The sequence below is a fragment of the Acomys russatus genome, chromosome 19 (assembly GCF_903995435.1).
Source record: "Acomys russatus chromosome 19, mAcoRus1.1, whole genome shotgun sequence".
Lineage (NCBI taxonomy): Eukaryota > Metazoa > Chordata > Mammalia > Rodentia > Muridae > Acomys > Acomys russatus.
This window is the reverse complement of record NC_067155.1, coordinates 20,094,953-20,115,831: the sequence shown is the minus strand read 5'-3', so window position 1 is coordinate 20,115,831 and position 20,879 is coordinate 20,094,953. Positions and strand designations below refer to the sequence as shown.

General features: G+C 50.7%; 1 pseudogene; it reads left to right on the top strand.

The window, feature by feature from the left end:
* Positions 1 to 4,480: 4,480 nt before the first annotated feature.
* Positions 4,481 to 17,829, top strand: LOC127203289 (60S ribosomal protein L15-like; annotated as a pseudogene).
* Positions 17,830 to 20,879: the final 3,050 nt, after the last annotated feature.

Here is a 20,879-nt window from a genome sequence, read left to right as displayed (position 1 = left end):
ATGAGGCAGTCTTGCCTCAGCTTTCCCAGTGTGGGTTTTCAGCAGCATGCGTTGCCACTGCCAACTGAGGCTCTGACTGACAAATGCTAGAACACACAGGTGGGCAGCCTGAAGCTCTGGAGAAGTTTCTTCAAACACACTTTGGAGGGACTGACGGTCCATGTGCCTGGGGAAAGCTCTAGCCTTCAGCATGACCCTCCACAGCCTTGGCAGCGTCCGTCTCCAGCACTGTGTTGCCAGCAAAGAGCCTTACATGTCACACGATACAGATTCACCACTACCCCTCAGGGTTTTCCAAAAATTGTCTTGTCTGTGGCATTTCGGGGAGTCAGTCAGATGTTGGCTTGCTAGAAATGGACGAGACTTACCTACTATGCTCAAACCCCTGGGTTCAAATCCCAGAAATGCACACACAAATGTATATGGAGCTGGAGCGGGTGGCCATAAATGTCCTCCTTCTCATTGCCAGCTGGAAAAGGTTTTGTTCTTGTGTTTTAGAAGCTTGAGCCCTCTCCAGGGGCCTAATGCCCTGCGAGGGGTTGGACAGATTTATTTTGGAGGAGGGAGAATGTTAGTGCAGAGGGGAACAAGTGGAGAGGCCGTGGCCCTGCCCTGAGAGGTGGGAGGGGTGTGCCCCTATTCTAAGGGATCTGATACAGATTTGGGCGTGTATTTATTTCTTTTCTATTTCTATAATGAGACACCCGGGGGGGGGATACTTTATTAAGAAATGCGGTTTAAGGCTTTGAAGGGATGGCTCAGCCCTTCCAGAGGACCCGAGTTCAGTTCCCAGCACTCACACTGGGCTGCTCACAGATACCTGCAACTCCAGCTCCAGGGAATCTGGTGCCCTCTTCTGGCTTCCAAGAGAACATACACTCATGCGCGTGCGCGCGCACACACACACACACACACACATACACACACACACACACACACACACACACACGGAGACTTTTGTTTAAGATTTATTTATTTATATATACAGCATTCTACCTGAAGGCTAGAAGAGAGTACCAGACTTCATTATAGATGGTTGTGAGCCATCATGTGGTTGCTGGGAATTGAACTCATGACCTTTGGAAGAGCAGTCAGTGCTCTTAACTTCTGAGCCATCTCTCCAGCACCCCCCCCCACACACACACTTGTGAAAACAATTTTACAGAGGCATAAGCTGGGCAGAGTGGTACACATGTGTAATCCCAACACTCAGGAAACTGAGTATGGAGCATCATGAATTTGAGGCTAGCCTGGGATTCATAGAGAGAACCTCTACCCAATAAAGAGTAGAGAAGACTGCCCAACGTGGTGGCCCACGCCTTTAATGCCAGCACTCGGGAGGCAGAGGCAGGTGGATCTCTGTGAGTTCGAGGCCAACCTGGTCAACAAAGTGAGTCCAGGACAGCCAAGGCTACACAGAGAAACCCTGTCTTGAAAAACAAAAACAAACAAACAAACAAAAGTGAGACAGAGAAAGCATCTTTCTGCAGCACAGTTTGAGAGGCTGGAAGTCCAGAAGCAATGCAGCCCACAAGCACCCACGGTAACCAGTGGAGGGGCCCACAGGGGGAAAGATCACTGGAGTAGACTGTAAGGAGAGAGTGGACAGGGGCTAGCCTTGCCTGTTCTGGAATAAGTGCTCTCTTGGGCCCCACCACAACTTACTGATCCCTCCTGTGCTGGCTAGTTTTATGTCAACTGCATACAAGTTAGGGGCATTTGGGATGTGGGAACCTCAGCTGAGAAAATGCCTCTATCAGACTGACCTGTGGGCAAGTCTGTGGTGCATTTTCTTGATTGATAGCTGATATGGGAGGGCCCAGCCCGTGTGGGCGGGGCCAGCCCTGCCCAGGTAGTCCCAGGTGGTGTAAGAAGATGGGTTGGGCAAGCCATGAGGAGCAAGCCGGTGAGTAGCATTGCTTCGGTGGCCTCTGCTGCAGCTCCTGCTTGCAGGTTCCAGCCCAGACTTGTCTCTGAGATGGAGTGTGAGCTGAGAATTGTAAGCTGAGACAAAGCCTTTCCTCCTCACCTTGCTTTTGGTCATGCCCTATCACAGCAATAGGAACCCTAAGACACCTTTCTTCCAAACTCCAGCACCCCAAAAAAAATGCTTGCTCTAGGCCCTGTTTGTTTGCTTGTTTTTGATTTTTGAGACAGGGTTTCTCAGTGTAGCTCTGGGTGTCCTGGAACTTGCTCAGTAAACCAGGCTGGCCTCGAACTCACAGAGCTCCACCTGCCTGTGCTGGAACTAAAGGCGTGTGCCACTGACTGGGTAACAGGAGTTGCTGGCCATCAGGCACCATAAGTCAGCTGACTTGGACAACTCTGACACTGCTGTGACCCCAGCAGCTCAGTGTGGCTCGTCATATGGTACTCAGGAAGAAGGCAGCAGGCTCCCTGGTTTGACAAGGAGAAATGGAGGCTGCCTGGATGGAGCAGGGCCTTGAGCAGGGACACCGTGGAGCACTCACCTTGATGGGACACCCCAGCTCAGGCTTGCTGGGGTGCAGTCACATCATGCTAATGACCGGCAGAGCCACACACAGCCAGTTGAAGAAGTTGAGGAAGTTGATGGTGCAGAAGATGTCTCTGGAGAAGAGGCCTTGCCTCTTGAAAGCTGCTCTGCCCCTTAATCCCTGGTGGCCGAGCATCCAAGGGGCCACAAAGGGGTGCACCGCGTGTAACCCGCAGGGAAACAGTAGGGTCTCCACCCTGGCACCTTCACTCTCCATTGCCACAAGACCCTGATGGGCTCAACTGATGGGAGAGGTGTTTCCAGACTTGGCCTTTCAGCCTCTAGGAAACCTATTATGCCTTCACTCCTCTGATCACATTAAAAAAAAAAAAAAAAAACCAGATAGCACAGGGTCCCATGTAGCCCAGGCTAGCTCAAACTCACTATGTAGCTGAGGATGACCTCAAGCTTTATTTATTTATTTATACAGTGCTCTGACCGCATGTACACCTGCAGACCAGAAGAGGGCACCAGATCTCATTATAGGTGGTTGTGGGCCACCATGTGGTTGCTGGGAATTGAACTCAGGACCTCTGGAATAGCAGTCAGTGCTCTTAACCTCTGAGCCACCTCTCCAACCCGGCCTAATGCTTTTTATTCTCCCATCTCAGCACTGAGAGCTGGGATGACGTTATCAACCCACCCCTGCCCTTTCGGCTAGACAGCGGCCCTCTAATTGCAGGCTACTTTTCTCACAGCTGTGACAAAATTCCTGCTGTAATTTAAGGGAAGGTTTGTTTTGGCTTGTGGTTTTCACAGGACACAGTCCATCATCGTGGGGAAGGCATAGCTGGCCGGGGGGGGGGCGGGGGAGCCCAATGCTCTTCGCACTTTGCAGGATCAGCATGAGCGCAGACAACCAAACCGGAAGCACAGCACAGCAACAGCCGTCACTCCCCCGCCCCACCCCCAACTCTGTCCTCCAGCAACACTTCCCATCCCAAAATGTCCCACAGCCTCTGGGAACAGCACCACCCACTGGGGAGCCACATATCCAGATACAGGAGACTGTGGGGGACATTTGAGCTTCAAACTATGGCTGTAGCCCAGGCTGGCCTAGAACTTACCCTCCTCCAGCATGGGGCTCCTGCAATTGCATGCCTGTGTCTCCACACCCAGCTCTACTCTCTTCTGCTTACCCAAGAGCCGCTGTGCACAGCTGGAGCCGTGGACTCGGTATGGTGCATAGTTGCTAGCTTCCACACAGTCAAGCTGAGAGTAATGTGCAGTTTCTTTCTCGCTGCTAGCTCTTTCTCAAGTGCAAACGCCGCCATAATTAACGAGGGCTGTGAAGGCCATTAATTTTACATTCAGAAGTAATTGTTGGGACGGTTCAAATAGCGGCCTGCGTAGGGAGATGGATTTTTTTTCTGCATAAAAAGTGATGTCATTACAATAATGCGAGCTACTCAGGGAGCCGCTATTCTGCCCGAGGGCTGCGAAACAGACCGCCCAAACCCAGCAGGGAGTACGGACCATTCGTTCTGTTAGGCTCGCTGGCTCCGTGACAACCAAGGTTGGGCAGACTGGGTCTGCTGCATGACGCTCTGCATTTGGTCAGCAACCAAAAGGGTGGAAAGACTGGGGGAGTAAGGACCTTGGAGGCTTCCTGACCTGTAGTCTGTGTCCTCCCCAGATGGCCGGCCTCCTCTGCGCCAGCCGACTCATCCTCTGTTCAGTGGCTTGAGCCTCAGGGCACGTACACTTCTTACAAGGTAGCTCAGGGATCCAGAGAGAATGTTCCAGAAGCGTCTGCCTTTGACATTTAGCTCCGTTTTTTGCTTTCCTGTCAGCCAGTGCAGTTGCCAATCTGCCTGAGCATCAAGGGTGAGTACAAGAACGTGCCTTTCAGGAGGGACGGCATCAAAAAGTTGGAGGCCTTTTTTTTTTTTTTTTTTAAAGAACAGCCACTGGGGGAAAGAGGCTTCTCCCTTTCCTCTGGCAGCAGCCATCTGGTGAGCCAAGATGGGTGTACACAAATACATCCAGGAGCTATGGAGGAAGAAGCAGTCTGAGTGATGCACTTTCTTCTGAGGGTCCACTGCTGGGAATACTTACAGCTCTCCGTGCTGTACAGGGCTCCCGCCCCACTGATAAGGCGCGAAGGCTGGGATACAAGGCCAAGCAAGGTTATGTCATTTACAGGATTCGTGTCTGCCGTGGTGGCCGCAAACGCCCAGTTCCTAAGGGTGCAACTTACGGCAAGCCTGTCTGCCACAGTGTTAACCAGCTAAAATTTGCAGGAAGCCTTCAGTCTGTCGCTGAGGACAGAGCTGGACGCCATTGTGGGGCTCTGAGAGTCCTGAATTCTTACTGGGCTGGTGACGATTCCACATATAAATGTTTTGATGTCATCCTCATTGATCCGTTCCATAAAGCTATCAGAAAAAAATCTTGACACCCAGTGGATCACCAAACCAGTCCACAAACACAGAGAGATCTGTGGGCTGACATCCGCTGGCCACAAGAGCTGAGGCCTTGGAAAGGGCCACTAGTTCCACCACGCTATTGGTGGCTCCACTGTTACCGCCAATACACGTAATGTTTGTAAAATTCATGCCCAATAAACAATTTAGGACAGTAAAAAAAAAAAAAAAAAAAAAAAAAAGAACAGCCACTGGATGCAATAGGCAGTAGACCGAGCTGAGAAACAGTCTCTCTTTAAAAATCCAGCCTCGGAGCGGCCTACTGTGGCCTGGAAGAACGGTTATCACATAGGTGTGAGGTCCAGAGTCTGAGCCCTAGAACACACCTAACAAGCTGGACACAGAACTGTGCAGCTGTAACCCCATTGCTGAGGGAACAGAGGAGGATCTTTGGGGATTACAGACAGACAGTCTAGCCCAATGGTTGTGTTCCTGGCTCAGGGAGAGACCCTGTCTCAAAACTAGGGTGGAGATCGACAGAAGAGGCCACATAATGCCAACCTCTGGTGTGTGTGTGTGTGTGTGTGTGTGTGTGTGTGTGTGGTGTGGTGTGTGTGTGTGTGTCTGCACAGGCATATACACACACACACATACACACACACACACACACATACCTACTTATATCTGCCTCTTAAAGTTTTGAGTAACAAACTATGGACATGGTAGCTTCGAAATTTCATCATTGTAACTTATTTATTGTAATCTATTAATTGTAAATTTTGTGTGTGGAAGGAGATGCCTGTGCCAAGGTGTGTGTGTGTGGAGGTCAGAGGACAGCTTTAGGAGCCAGCCAGGTTTGGTGGCAGGTGCCTTTACCTGCTGAGCCATCTCACTGACCCCCTCCAGGCGACTCTCTCCTGCCTCTTAGTTCCCCTGTAACAGCTGCAAACGCTGGAAGGCAAATCTCTCTGTCACAGCACCCAGGCCCCATCACTCTGTGCAGATACCCGGTGCCTGGCCCTGGGCAGCCTGGAGCCACGTAACCCTCCATCTGTATGTAGCAACAGCTGGACTCCTGTGCTGTCCTGTGCGTAGGGGTCAGGCCTCTTTCTAGGTCCTGGGTGACGGAGATCGCGCTGCCTACTGAGCAAGCCCCAGACATACTGTCTTCTTTCTTCATTCCTCCACTTGTCACGCCCACAGCGTACACCGTCACGCCCACAGCCAGTGCAGCAGCAGTCAGATGGGGTGGGAATCGCAGTTCATGGGAGCGTCCCAGGCCCCTGTGTACACCGTCACGCCCACAGCCAGTGCAGCAGCAGTCAGACTGGGTGGGAATCGCAGTCCATGGGAGCGTCCCAGGCCACTGTGTACACCAGTCCACCTCCCAGGTAAGGTAGTGTGGTCACCAGGTACCCGAGACCCCATGGAGATGTTTCAGCTATTGCTTGGGAGTACTGTGGGTATTTCTGAGGGCACTGAAGCACCCCATATTGGTGGGGAAGCCAGAAGGCTGCTATTGGAGTATTTGGCGATCGGGGTATCCTAGACCACTATGATCCAAGTCAACACAAAGGGTCATCAACAGAAGCCAGATGAAGGGCCAGGCGAAAGCCCAGTATCCCGGGGTGCTGGGATTTCAACTCAATATCTTTATGGTCCCCAGTGCTGAGGTCATGGGGATCCTGCCTCGGACTTGCACACTCACAGGCAGATGCAGAGGGGCGTGTCCATGGTGACTCTCAATCCATGAACTATCACTTTCAAGTGCAAAGCTCTGGGTTCAATTCCCAGTACTGAAACAAAACGGGCCTGTGAGATGGCTCTGCAGGTAGAGGGGCTTGCTGCCAAGCCTGAAAACCTGTGTTTGATTCCCAGGACTCACATGATGGAAGGAGAGAGCCAACTCCTTCATGCAGGATGTCCTGTGACCTGCACACGTGTATCATAACTCACACGGGTGAGCGTGTGCACGCGCGCGCACACACACGCACACATAGTGGGTATGTGGCAATGGTCAGGGAAGGTCATATAACCCTTATGAGACCCTCTCCTAAGATTTCAGTCACCATTCCCTCCTGCGCTGCTGCTGCTGCCGTTAGAGAAAACGTAGAAACACTTGTGGGAATGCATAACTGTGGGTCCTGGTTCCTTTCTGGGTCAGCATTACCCATTCCCTGAGAGATTGATACCCACAGCTCTGAGCCTGTGTCTTAGTTACTTTTCTATCTTTCAGCTCATAAAAAAAAATTTTTTTTTTTAATTCCTGGCCCACCGTTCCAGAAGGTTAGAGTCCATGACCATCATGGCGGGCGGCATGGCACTGGGGCGGAAGCTGACAGCTCATGTCCTGATCCAAAAGTAGGAGGCAGAGAGAGCTAACTGGGAATGGCATGGTGTGGCTTTCTTTTCTTTTCTTTTAAATAATGTGTTTACTTTTATTCTGTGTGCATTAGTGTGAGGGTGTCAAATCCCTTGGAACTGGAGTTACAGACAGGTGTGATCTGCCATATGGGATCTAGGAATTGAACTGGGTCCTTTGGAAGAGCAGACGGTACTCTGAACTACTGAGCCATCTCTCCAGTCCTCGTTTTTTTCTTTTCTTTTTTTTTGAGACTTGTTTTATTTTTATTTACGTGTGTCTGAGCATTTGAGTGCATTGCCCGCAGTGACCAGAAGAGGGCAGTGGATCCCTTGGCGTTGAAGCCGCAGGCAGTTATGAGCCTACCAAGGTGGGTGTTGGGAGCAAACTGGTTCTTTGCAAGAGAAATACATGCTTTAATCACTGAGCCATCTTTCCAGCTCCTTACTTTTCTTTTGAGTCTCACTGTGTAGTGTAGGCTGGCCTGCCATGTGCCACCACAGTTTTGGGGCTGGGGGGCTGGGGATGGGATCCAAGACAAAGTGCTTTCCCACTGAGCTTTGTTCCCAACCAAAAGCTTTGACAAGATCCCCCCATTTCCGTCTTCCTCAGTTCACACCCTGCCTGACACACACAAGTAAAGCCAGCCCAGGATGTGGCATCCACCGAAAGAAGGCAGGGTCACGCTGCCAAGGTTCTAGGGGAGTGTGGTGGTTTAATGAAATGTCACTGATTTTGGACACCTAAATGCTTGGTCCCCAAATGATAACAGTTTGGGTATGTTTGGGAGGTGTGGCCTTGCTGGAGGAAGTATGCCACTGGGGTGGGGGTGGGGCCACCCCATTTCCAGTGTGTGGCCTTTGTAGTTTGAGGTATGAGATCTCATCTGCTGCTCAAGCCTCCATTCTGGCTCCTGCTGTCCTCACAATAATAGAACCCTGAGCTCCCAATTAACCCTTTCTTCTACCTTGGTCTCTGTCTTTTATCACAGCTTAGACAGGAAGTCCCACCCTCTACATTTGATTGGTGGCCATCTGCTGTGTCCACCTCAGTGCCTTGAGGTGTTACAGACTGACGCTGGCTTCCTAGTCTCCTGTGACTAGTGTCACCACATATAAGACCTGTGCTCATGTCCAGTGTTGCCTGGGTAGGGACCTAGGAGATGGCCTCTGTTCCTCCACTGGCTGGCTGTCTCACATAGAGCGAGCTATCACAGCTGCACTTCCTCAGGCTCCAAAGCCAGCTGCTCCCACAGCCTAGCCCTCTCAGCCTAGCTCTCTGAGCCTCGCAACAGCTTTCCATGGGCCGTGGCGACCCAGGCTTTCCATTGGGCTGGCTGGTATCCGGCCCATATAGGAACCTGCATCTGTGACCTCTGTTCTTCCTTCTGTGGAGGGTGGTGTGCTGGCAGAGACTCTTTGCATGGTACAGAGGGACTGCACACAGTAGGGCCAGTGCATGCAGCCTAGGAGACACCTGGCAGCCTGTGGCAAAGGTTACCTGCCCTGGATTTCACCACGCCCACTGCCTCCTCCCACCTATCAGATTGCTCCTTGGGTTGGCTTCCCTCATGAATGCTGGTGGGATTTCAGCCCTAGGCCCTTCAAAGTGCTCCAATTGTACCATCAGCCCTGTCTTGGTGGCTCTGAATTATTTCCCACCCTGTTGGCTCCTCCTGTAGACAAAGTCTCCCAGGACATACTTGGCGGCTCCCCTGTTTCTGCCCAGCAAGAGAAAGAGTCCCGAGGAAACCCAAACACCAGTTCACAGTGTCCCGGCTGCTTTGATTGGCTCCTTCTTGAATCTGTCCTGTGGCCTGGGAACAGGAGTCTCCAATTGGTATCTGCCTGACCCAGGCTTGGCCCCTGGAGAGACGGCCTGGCAGAGGTTGGGATGAGGTTAGTGGTGGCAACAGGTACTGGCCAGTGCCCAAAGGACGAGTGTCCACTTCTGGTGTCCTTGTTTTGCTGCCAGGCCATCTTCGTCAAGAGTGTCAGGCAGTCTCAGCAGTCACTGTGACCATGATTTTCAGCTCCAGGGACTAAAGCCAGGGCTTTGATCATATAAGACAAGTCCTCTACCACTGAGCCATGACCCAGCCCCTCCCTGGGGGATTCTAGGCAGGGCTCTACCACTGAGCCACACCCCAGCCCCTCACTGGGGGATTCTAGGCAGGGGCTCTACCACTGAGCCACACCCCAGCCCCTCACTGGGGGATTCTAGGCAGCTGCTTTCCACTAAGCTACATCCCTAATACTTTTTGTGTTGTCTATTTTGAGACCAGCCTTGCTAACGTGTTCTTGCTGGGTGTGAACCTGCCATCTTCTTTCCTCAGCCTCCAGTGTAGCTGAGATGGCATGTCCACACTAGCGTGACTGGCTTTGCTGTCTTTTTTTGGCAACATCCCAAACTATGCAGCCCAAGCTTGCCTTGATTTTCTTTTCTTTCTTTCCTTTTTTTTTTTTTTTTTTTCCAGACAGGGTTTCTCTGCGTAGCCTTGGCTGTCTTAGACTCAGTTTGTAGACCAGGGTGGCCTCAAATTCACAGAGATCCTCCTGCCTCTGCCTCCCGAGTGCTGGGATCACAAGACTGCACCACCACTGCCTGGCTGTTGCCTGAGCTTATGTCCTCTGGCTTCAGTGTATCCCCACGTCCTGGGAATGTAGTTCATTCTCTTCTCACTGAAAGTAAGGAATGCCTCTGAGTGCCGGTGCAGCGATGAGGAAAGCAGATCCCAAAGCCTGGCTGCTTCGGTGAAAGCCTAGGTCCATTGAGTTCTGCGTGCACTTGGCAAAGTTGCTCTGTGCCTCTATTTCCCTTTACAAATAAAAATGTCGGCCAGGCGTGGTGGTCACGCCTTTAATCCCAGCACTCGGGAGGCAGAGGCAGGCGGATCACTGTGAGTTAAGAGGCCAGCCTGGTCTACAAAGTGAGTCCAGGACAGACAAGGCTACACAGAGAGACCCTGTCTCAAAAAACCAAAAATAGAAAGAAGAAAGAAAGAAAGAAGAAGACAAAGAAGAAAGAAAGAAAGAAAGAAAAGATAGAAGAAAGAACAAGAAAAGAAAGAAAGAAAGAAAAGAAAGAAAGAAAGAAAGAAAGAAAGAAAGAAAGAAAGAAAGAAAGAAAAGAGCACTGACTGTTCTGTTCTTCCAGAGGTCCTGAGTTCAATTCCCAGCAACCACATGGTGGCTCACAACCATCTAAGATGTGATCTGGTGCCCTCTTCTGGTCTGCAGGTGTACATGCAGGCAGAGCACTGTATACATAATAATAAATAAATACTTTTTAAAAAAAGATAGTCAAGAATGGGGAAGTTACACCCTCATGTGCAGCTGTGAGGCTCAAACAGTGAAGGATCTGGGCAACATAGTGAGTGCTGAACAAGAGCCCCCGTGGGTATGAATGACAGCCCTCAGATGGACCGCAGATACCAAGACAGGATGGAGAGCACCCAGGTAAAAGCCTGACAGAACTGCTCCCCTCTGTCACCACTAGAAGCGGGGACAGGAAACACACCACTGCCCACAATTGTACCCTGTCACAATGTGGCAGCTGCCAGCCATGGTGACTCTTTAAACTGAAGTGGAAGCCAGGGGTGGTGGCAAATGCCAGTTAATCCAGCATCCGGAAGGTTGAGCTGGAAGGACACGAGTTCGGGTCCCGTCTGGGCTACATAGCAGAACCCTGGAAGCATGAGGCTTCTCAGCCTCTGATGGCCACAGGGTCTGGGGTCTAGTGGCCACAGTGCTGTATTGCACACCCTGGGAGAGCTGTCCAGGAGGCTGAGCTGAGATTTGAAGCCAAGATGGTTGACTGCAGAACCTACGATCTGACGGACGGCTACTCACGCTGAGGCACGGTTAAAACCATTTGAGACTTTGGCCTGAGGTTCTCAGCTCTTTCCAACAAGGCAGCGAGTGATGCAGCAGCTGGCAGTGAGAGCTGGCCAGGGCAGCAGGGACAGAGGCCGGGAGGTGGCCCTGCTGAGAGACCCTGTGATCTCCCAGCTGCTGGCAGGGCACGGGACGTGCGGAGTCTTCCGGACGGGCCCCACATGATGTGGGCCCCACAGAGCTCCTGTTTGTCTTGTTTGTTTTCCTTCAATTGTGACAATAGGCGTAGCCTTGCTCACTTACTTTTTGCAATACTGAGGGCGGAATCCAGACGCACCTCCTGCGTGCTAGGCAGGAGGCTACTGTTGAAACATGCCCGCAGCCCTGAAGTGCTCTGACAAATAGCTTTAGGCCCTTTGTCAGTGCCTCTGGCACAAGAACCCCACGGCCACCATCACCACTGCTACAGCCATCACAACCACCACCCCGTCACCATTGTCACTGACATCACTGTCCACCATCATCACCTGGCACCATATCTGTGTGACTTGTGTTGTGTACTCAGTGGCTCTAAGCTCCCCCCACCCCTGCCATGGGAACAAGTCCATATGCCCAGGGACACCTTCTGGCAAAGTGTGTGAGCCATTCTGCTGCTGTGGGCCTTCTGCCTACACACACCACTACTCCCCACTCTCTCACAGGCCTTGGCAGGGGTGTCGAACTCCCAAGGGCATCTCCCAGGCCACCCACCCTCTCCCGGCACCTGTCATACAACCAGGCACTGCCATCTCACCGCATTGGCAAGAGGTCATTGAATCCCCAGGCCCCTGCTGGCCTGACTTTGTCTCATGGCTCCTCTTGTTTGCTGGGCTCTGAGAGCAGGTCCAAATGCTCCGTTGTGTCCATGTCACAGACACCTGTCCCTATTGCTGGAACCCGTCTGTCTGTAGAGAGAAGGAACCACCACCTGGCTGAAGCAAGCATTCACAGTGCCCAGAAACTCGCCTACTGACTCAAGCCCAAATCAGGCAAGTTCAGACTTGGTGAAAAACCACACATAATACCTCCTAATGAAAAACCCCCTAGTGAAAGTGCAGAGACTATGGGTCCACAGAACTCCTCTGTGTATACCAGTTTGGTTGTTTGGGTGCTGCAAGTAACTGTAAACATCACTACAACAAAACCAAGGGAGTCAACTTTTTAGATTATGCAAATCTCAGGTCACGGATCAAGGAAATAATTTGGTTTCTCAGAATTTTCTTGCTCTGTGGTTCAGTAATATTATATTTGTCCTCAAGTTGGTATTTCTTATTTGGGGGGAGAATCTTATATTTTGGGGGAGAATCTTATTTTGGGGGTGGGGAGAATCTCAGGCCACAGCACCCTCAGGTTGTCTTTTCTTATGGTAGAAAAAAAAAAAAAAAAAAACACACCCCAGCCTGGCGAGGAGGTGCACATGCCTTTAATCCCAACAATCTGGAGACAGAGGCAGGTGGATCTCTGTAAATTCAAGGCCCCCTCTGGTCTACAAAGTGAGTCTAGGACAGCCAAGGCTACCCAGAGAAACCCTGTCTCAAAAAATAACAAAAACAAAAACAAAAACCCAGCTCTCAGCTATGTGGCCAAAATCCTAATTTTTTTTTTTTCCACTTTAGTTATATGAACAAATCCCTGTGGCCAGGAAGTCATCTCATGTCCTCCCCAACCTCACCATGTGCCTGCAGTGTCTTCCTCTTCCAAAAACCAGAATTTCTTGTTACAGTCTTCAAAGAATGTTAAACGCCCCTGTAATCCTCGCTGAGACCTGGGACTTTCATCCAGGGCTGGATATGTTTTCCTCCCCGCAGGGCCCCTGCCCACAAGGGCTCCTTTGTTGACTGTTGGAAACCCCTGCAGCCCCACCCCTCCCACTCCACCCCCTTCCAGGAAGGGAACCAGCTTCCAGAATTAGTCACGCTGTCTGTATCCACACACAACAGCCCCATTGAAGCCAAAGGGCAGGCCTGCTGGGGACTGGCTATTATTATCCCAGATGCACAGAAGGGGAAACTGAGGGCCAGAATGGAAGCTGGGGTTTGACCCCCCGCTTCCCGCTGCCTGGCTGTGCAGGCTTATTGTGCTGTCTCTGAGGTGCCTGGCTTCAGGAAGATGGGGGCCTGATTGTGTACTGTGGGGTCTGGGACACAATCACTCAAGAGTGTGAATCTCAGCTGCCTAGGATAACTTCTGAGCTTTGTCAGGCAGCTCTGCTCTGTACGGGCAGGTGGCAGCTCGGAAGACAGCTGAACATTTCCTTGGCCCCGTCCAGCAGGCTCACACCCAGCCACTATAGCTGGGTAGTGCAGCTAATACCCACATACTAAACCCTATGCCAGGAAGTAATGTCTTAAGCAGAAATGGAGCTTTAAGGGGCTGGGGGAGACATCTCAATTATGGGGACCTCAGTTTCATCCTCACCACACACGTTTTTAGAAACGTTCAACAAAAAAGACTCAACAAAACAACACTAGAACAATGGCTCGGTGGCTAAGAATACATGCTGTTCTTGCAGAGGACCTACCATCTTTGTCAGGTGACTCCAGTTCCTGGGGAATCTGAGACCTCTGGCCTCAATGGCTGCTTGCACTCATACACGCACGCACACACGCATGCACGCACGCACCCAGGCACATGCACCCAGGTACACATACCCAGAATTAAAACAATAGAGCCCAGGATTATGGCGCACGCCTTTAACCCTAGCACTCTGGAGGCAGAGGCAGGAGGGTCTTGTAAGTCTAGGCCAGCCTGGTCTACACAGTGAGACCCTGTCTATAACAACAGCAACAACACAGCAGGGGCTGGAGAAATGGTGAACCGGCCTGGTCAAGTGAGTCTAGCCGACTCCCTGACAGGCTTCAGTCCCTTGTTAGCTTGGAGCAGGCCTCCATTCCTCAGAAATGAGCTCAGTGGTTACCGGGAAGACCACAGATAACGGACAGCCAGACAGGACAGCCAGGACACCTGGCCTGAGGAAGATAGGTTGCTTAGCTACCAGTCTGAAGAGCCCCTAACTCCTGACCAGAGTCACATAGAATCAAGAAACCTACCAGGGTCAGCCTGTTTGAACCAGTTCAGTGAGCCCCTAGCCTGGACAAGAGCCCTAACCAATCCCAGATGTACTTGTACCCTTGCTCCTGATCTGTGCCAATAGAAGGAAAGATCACCTAAGCCAGCTTGGGACTTCCCTTGAATAGCTATTTAAAAAAAAAAAAAAAACCCTGCCTGTTCAACTCGGGTCTTCTGCCATCTTGCTTTGCGGAGGCGAGGACCCCAGTGCACTGGATCTCTGTAGAATAAAGGCTTTTTCCTTTTGCATACAACTTCAGACTCCTGGTGGGTTTTGGGGTCCTCTTGATCTGGGAATAACAGTGGCTCCGCAATTAAGAGCACTGGTTTCTCTTCCAGAGGACCCATGTTCAATTCCCAGCACCCACATGCTGGCTCACGGCCATGTGTAACTTCAGCTCTAGAGAATCTCACACCCTCTCCTGTCCTCCGTGGGCACTGTACACACATGGTGCAGAGACATGTATGCAGCCAAAATATCCATCTATAAAAAAAAAAACCCTCAAAAAACAAACCAGCAATAACAACACAATAGTATATATATGTATGTATGCGTGTGTATATATATATATATATATATATATATATTTTTTTTTTTTTTTTTTTTAAACCTAGACATATGGTGTTCCAGTCTAGGAGTCTTGACTTGGTTTGTTTTCTTTGCTTGTTAAAGAATTTAAAAAATCACAAAAAATCTCATGCTCTGGGTCAGCACTGGAGAAATCACACTGTGGACAGTAACAGAATCCGCAGTTGAGGCTTGTGTTAGGGGTGAGGAGTCACGCGTGCAGCAGACACACGGAGAAAAAGACCTAAAGCTTCTCTTTGAGGCCTGGCACTGTTAAGCCTGAAGACTCTCTCTCCCTTAATTTAGAGTCAGCATGTTTGAAGAAAGACAAGCCAGGCTGATTGGCTCAACTGCTGTGTAAATTGTTCTGAACTGGCCTTGAACCTTTTGAGCCAGTCCATCTGTAAGGGAAACTGACACCGCGCAGGTGGTCCACAGTCCTGCCTTTCAGGGTCCTAGCAACCACTGACATCATTGCTAGCCACTGTCAGGTGCATGCCTGATAAAAATGGACCCCCACCAGCCTCCCCAGCTCTCTTGGTTTCCCTCCCTCCCTCCCTCCCTCCCTCTCCTTCTCTCTCTCTCTGTCATGGACGTGCCCTCCCCCCCACTTCTCTCCCTCCCTCCCCTCTTTGTCTCCCATCCCATAATAAACTTCCTTATACCAGATATGTTTCAATCATTATTATAACAGACACTACTGGCAAGAGAAAAGCCCCCCTGTCGGACCTTTGTTTTAGCAGCCAGCTTTTGTCTCTCGTCAGGGGGAAGAGGAAGAGGAAGAGGAAGAAGTGGGCCATCTTGGAAGTTCACCATCCTCATTAGCTAGCCCATAGCCCCTTCTCTTATCTGTCTGCTTCCTGGGGTCTGTGTAACTTCTCCACTTTCAGTGTGTGCCTGACAAAGAGAAGTTACTGAGGAAGACAGCGGTGTTGACCTCTGATCTCCACAACAGACCTGTGTACACACACACATACACACACACACACACACACCCCCCTACACACACTGACTTTAAATTGAGTGGCCTCACTCCTCCCCTGAGTGGAGTGCAGGAGAATGAAGTGAGGGAGGGCAGGAACAAATGCACTGCTAGGAAAGATGTTTCACAGACGTGCAAAGGCCAGGGGACCTGGGGGGCTGGCATGCGGGAGGGACAGTAGAACAGCCTGGCATCATGGAGCCGAGTTGGTGAGTTAGTGGAGATCATGAATCTCCGAGGTGATAAGAGATCAGAGGGCTCACTGGTGGTCACGCTGAAGCCTTGGATTTTTAGGAAGAAGGAGGTGCCTCTGGGCAGGGCCGTGGGACCTGACTTCACAGCACAGGCTTCTTCTGGCTACGGTGGAGGACGAGTACCTACCGACTGGGGCTGCAGATTAGGGGGATCAGGCAGAGGTTGCTAAGGCACTGGGGCTGGGGACAGGGTGACAGTGGAGTTGGAGCCTGCTTCTGGGCAGGGGTGGGGCTGGGGAGTGAGAAGATGACGCTTAGGGCTACATGGTACTCTGGTGTCCCTTGTCATTCCTCTCCACACACACACACACACACACACACACACACACACACACACACGACCTGAGTCTTAACTTGCACCATAGTGTGACTTGGCCCTAAGTCACAAGTCACTACGCCAGTCACAGCTAGCCCAAGAGCCGCAGGGCACTGGGGGGACAATCCCTCGAAAATGCCAACAAAGTCAACAACAAAAGGATGTGCCTCACTCACACACGCAAGCTGAGGGCTCAGGATTGGTCTCTGAGGTCAGTGCAGGAGGCCCAGGCTGCCAGAAGGCAGCAGAGGTGCTGCACCCGTACTGTCCCCACAGCCTCAGGCCCTGGCCACACAGGCAAGGGGATAAGTCAGGACAGGGACAGTTTGTAGCCAGGGGTCACTGGCTGGGCTGGGCTGGGAGCTGATCCCTGAGCAAAGACTATGAGGCCCAACACGATGAGAGAGCAGAAGAGAACAAAAGCTTTTTATCTAGAGGGAAATCAGTACGTAAGATGTTTAATATAAAGGAGAACCACACATACATATGACTTCTTACCTTCAACTAAAGTCTGTTTAATTTTTAGGTTACTCTATTTTTAAAATGTATGTGCAGAGCCGGGCGTGACGGCACACACCTGTGATCCCAGCACTCAGGAGGCAGAGGCAGGTGGATCTCTGTGAGCTTGAGGCCAGCCTGATCTACAAAACCAGTCCAGGACAGCCATATATTCAGTGTGTGTGTGTGTGTGTGTGTGTGTGTACGTGAGTGTGTGTGTGTCTGTGTATGTGTGTCTGTGTGTGTGTGTGTCTATGTCTGTGTGTGTGTGTCTATGTCTGTGTGTGTGTGTATGTGTGTGTATGTGTGTCTGTGTGTGTGTATGTGTGTGTGTATGTGTATGTGTGTGTATGTGTGTCTGTGTGTGTGTGTCTGTGTGTGTGTGTGTCTGTGTGTGTATGTGTGTGTGTGTCTATGTCTGTGTGTATGTGTGTATGTGTGTGTGTGTATGTGTGTGTCTATGTCTGTGTGTGTATGTGTGTATGTGTGTGTATGTGTGTGTATGTGTGTGTGTATGTGTGTGTGTGTGTGTGTGTGTGTGTGTCTGTGTGTGTGTGTCTGTGTCTGTGTGTGTATGTGTGTGTGTGTGTATGTGAGTGTCTGTGCGTCAGTGTGTGTGTGTGTGTGTGTATGTGAGTGTCTGTGCGTCAGTGTGTGTGTGTGTGTGTGTGTGTGTGTGTGTGTGTGTGTCCTGTGGAATCCGGAGGACAACTTTCAATAGTCACTGTTCTCTTTCTACCATGTGGAACCAGGGTTTGAACTCTGGTCTCCAGACTTAGCAGCAAGCTCCTGTTCCCTGTGAGCCATCTTACTGGCCCAGGTTACAACAGCCTGAATCTCTTCATTATTTTCACACAGTGTGTTAGTTTTGTGATTTATTGTTTTATGTTAGGAATGGGCCTCCTCTTCCTCCTCTTTTTCCTCCTCCTCAGGAAAGATCAATATCAAAGCCTCTCCTGACGAGGACCCTGCCCTGTACAGAAAGCCACTGGGCCAACAGCAGCACTGCTTTGTACCTACCTGATAGAAAGCAGTTGCGACAGCGAGGCCACCACTCTTTGGGGAACTCCCCTCGTTGCTTAAACAATGACAGCCTCACAAAGCTAAAGCAACTTGTTTTTATAAATTCCTTCACACATACCCCAGTCCCCTCTTTTCAGAGACAGGGTCTCACTATGTAGCCCTGGTTACCTTGGAATCTGCTGTGTAGACCACACTAGCCTCAGATTCACAAAGACCCAGCAGCCCCTGCATCCTGAGCGCGGGCACAGCAGGTGTGCATCACTCCACCCAGCCCCCAGCCCACCCCCACTTCCAGAAATTTTGCCTTTCTGCCCTGTGGAGCCTCAGTAATGCCTGGGCATGAGAGGGGCTTATCAGTTACCTGGAATTCTTTAGTTTGCCACACACCCCTTTTCTCTGCCTACACCTAGCAATAGCCAACAGGAGGCCTAAAAAGAGAAACTTCTAGCTGGGCATGACGGCACACGCCTGTGACCCCAGCACTTGGGAGGCAGAGGCAGGTGGATCTCTGTGAGTTTGAGGCCAGCCAGGGCTACACAGAGAAACCCTGTCTCAAAGAAAAAGAGACAGAGACAGACAGAGAGACAGACAGAGACAGAGAGAGGTCGATCTTTCTGGTTCCCTTCTACTCTTTGCTCTCTAACTATCCCAAGACTGTAAGTGTGTGGCAGGCCTTGGTTTTTACACCAGAAACCCCCCAAAAGTCCCCACATAAAGTCTTTGCTGTAGTCATCGCTCCTCAAGTTGTCTGTCCGTCCTCCTTGGTGACTTTATAGGAAGTTTAATTATTTGTTTGTGTGTGTTTATATATTTGTGTAGGTGTGCCACCGAACACACATGGAGATCAGAGGACCACTTGCAGGAATCTGTTCGTGTCACTCAACATGTGGGGCTGGGATTTGAATACAGGTCATCAGGCTTGGCAGCAAGCACCTCTACTCATTGGAACCATCTTGCCTGGCCTATTTGGTTTGTTTTTGTTGTCCTTCTTCTTTTCATTTCCTTTTATTTTTCTATTTTCTTTTTCTTTCTTTCTTTGTTTTGTTTTGTTGTTCTTGTTGTTGTTTTATTTTTGTTTTTCGACACAGGTTTTCTCTGTGTAACAGCTCTGGCTGTCCTGGAACTAGCTCTGTAATCCAGGCTGGCCTTGAACTCACAGAGATCCGCCTGCCTCTGCCTCTGCCTCCCTGGTGCTGGGATTAAAAGCTTCTTTTTCTTTTTTTGAAACAGTCTCAATATTGTAACACACAGACTGGCCTTGAAAGCCTGCTCTTCCTGTCTCAGTCTCCCTGGTGCTAGGTTAGCAGGGCTATACAGGCCCTGTCAGTGTCATCCTGCCCCAGGCACTTTTGCCCATTAATTTGCCAAAACCGTTGGGTTATGGTTAGCCCATATTTTGTCCTTCTTTCTCATCCCTGTGGGCAGATATGCCCTGATTTCTGGGGCCCCAGTGACATCCTGGCAGGGTGGGGGGTGTTCTTGGCTGCACAGACATCCCTAAAGATGCACCTGTCAGGAGCCAGCCTGGGGCTAGACAATGCTCAACTAAAACGGAGGACAGATGGGACCCAGTCACCCTGGGGAGACAAACCTCACTGCAACTGTCGCTGCCAGCCCGCGCTTGGGTCTAGTTCAACTGGGCTTTCCAGGAGAAACGAGAAAAGAGTTCACTGTGTGGAAACAGCCTGGTCTTTAAACGTTACCAAATGTCTTGCTCCATTTTCTGCCATCCTGGCAGAAGACCTGAAGCTGGGTCACTTAGAATTAACTGGAGCCTGGGAAGGTCAAGAGTGTATGCCAGCCTCAGGCGAGGGCTTTCTCATTACCCCATGGCAGAAGACAGAATGCCCGCCATTCAGGGCAGCCTGGTAGCTGGATGGTGCTGGCGCACACCTTTGATCCCAACTCTCGGGAGACAGAAGCAGTGTGATCTCTGAGTTCAAGGACAGCCTGGTCTACAGAGTGAGTTCCAGAACAGACAGGACTACACAGTGAAACCGTGTCTTGAAACAAACAAACAACAATATACTCCCTCCAAAAAAGAAACAACAACAACAACCCAGCCCAGCACTCAGGGAGGTGGAGGCAGAGACAGGGGATCACTATGAGTTCGAGGCCAGCCCAGTCCACTAAATGAGTCCAAGACATCCAAGGCTACACAGAGAAGCCCTGTCTTGAGGAAAAAGAAAAGAAAATATCCATCCTACTGGTTAGACTAGCGGGAAAGAGGGACCCAACCCTCGTCCATGACCTCACATTAACCCATCTATGAGCAGGCTCTAGGGCTCCTCAACACCTTACACTTGGAATCAAATTTCCAACAACCCACCCCCCTCCCAGAGCAGCTGTTTCTTATTTTGAAACACTTTATGAAGTAAAGGAAACTTACCATGGTTGGAGTCAGACCAAGGGCTTCCAGGTTGTGGGGTCCAGGGTGAAGAAACAAGCTTCTTTAAGGGGAATAGATCCCAGACAGGGAAGGCGCTGAGGGGGCCAAACTAACTGAGAGACTCAGCCCACCCAGGCGTCAATCGCCGGACTCTGGTTGCTGCTAATCCTGGAGAAAGAGCAAAGTGATCCAGAGTGCAGGGGAGAGAAAGCATGCTTAGGATCCTTAGTAGGTACATGAAAGAAAGACAGTAAGGAAAGAGAAAGGCATGCCTTTCGGAGGTAACTCGGAACCACTATCGGGCCGCGGCGTTAAAAGCTGTTCAATCTGTGAAGAGTAAGTACATTATCGCATTAAAAGGATAATTATTCCTCCCATCTCCTTAGCATGACTTTAGCAAATCAGCTTTCGAGGGATGATCCGGCCAGGTGACTGACAGGCCCAGCCGGATTAAGTCTCAAGAGAAGTGTCCTAGTTAACTTTAACTGTCAACTTGACTGCAGCCCAGAGTCACCTGAGTCCCAATTGAAGAATTGCCTAGATCAGACTGGCCTGTGGGCATGTGGGGGGTAGGGGTGGGGTGGCGGGGGGGGGGGGGAGTGCCTTGATTGCTTAACGATGCAGCAGGACTCAGTCCCCTGTGGTCGACACACAGGTGATCA